The sequence below is a fragment of the Pleurodeles waltl genome, chromosome 11 (assembly GCF_031143425.1).
Source record: "Pleurodeles waltl isolate 20211129_DDA chromosome 11, aPleWal1.hap1.20221129, whole genome shotgun sequence".
Classification (NCBI taxonomy): Eukaryota; Metazoa; Chordata; class Amphibia; order Caudata; family Salamandridae; genus Pleurodeles; species Pleurodeles waltl.
In genome coordinates, this window is record NC_090450.1 from 706,737,222 (window position 1) to 706,738,028 (window position 807).

The 807-nt window shown below is 44.2% G+C and overlaps 1 non-coding gene across 1 annotated transcript; it reads left to right on the forward strand.

The window, feature by feature from the left end:
• Positions 1–289: 289 nt before the first annotated feature.
• On the forward strand, positions 290–396 carry LOC138266745 (U6 spliceosomal RNA). Its single transcript, XR_011199675.1, has one exon. It is a non-coding gene; the product is annotated as a U6 spliceosomal RNA (small nuclear RNA).
• The last annotated feature ends 411 nt before the right edge of the window (positions 397–807 follow it).

Genomic DNA, 807 nt, shown 5'->3' on the forward strand with positions numbered 1-807 from the left:
ATGAAAGACACTGACGTGACATGGACGGGGCTCCGAGCCCTTTTCTAACTACTAAAGCGCCTCGCAAGCGATACGCAAGCTTGACCCTAAAAATTGCAGTGAGCGCATAACTGCTATAAAAGTATTTCGGGTCAAATAGTGGTCCCTGACACGGATATGACCTTCTGTTTTCGAAGAGTCTCAAAACAGAAGCTCCGTATTTTACTAACTTACACTGAAAGACCAATTGTCCTTTGAAGTGATTACCCTAGTCTAATTGGACATTGAATTGTTTTTATGCTGTCATTCAGCACTAAGCTTCTAATACATGTACTAAAATTGGAATGATACCGATAACATTAGCACGGACCCTGTGCATGGGTGACACGCAAACCTAGCTAGACTTAACCATGACCACTCAGTTTTGCTACCCCCAGAGAGTTGTTTTTAATGTGTTCTTGGACAGCAGAGGTACAGGACATTACGGATCTTACCACTACTATAAATGGACATGTACTCCTAGGTTCTCAGTACTGAGCATTTTATTTTGAAAGGGAGAGTACCTGCAACTCTCAGTAGGGCTGAAATGTGTCTAAGGAGAGTTCTAGCATTTCCCAGTAGCAAATAAGTACTCTGGGATAGTGAGTACATGAACTTATACATTTTCATTTCGAGCACTGGCCATTAGCCAGTGTTTTCTGAATGCGCCCGGGCTCCCACAACAGGCCTCAAACAGGGCGCAACTGTGTGTTCTCTCCCCGACTGTCCTCTCCGTGTTTAGAGTATTAGGCTTGGTCCGCCTTGGTTGTCCAAAATTTTGGCCGTGGT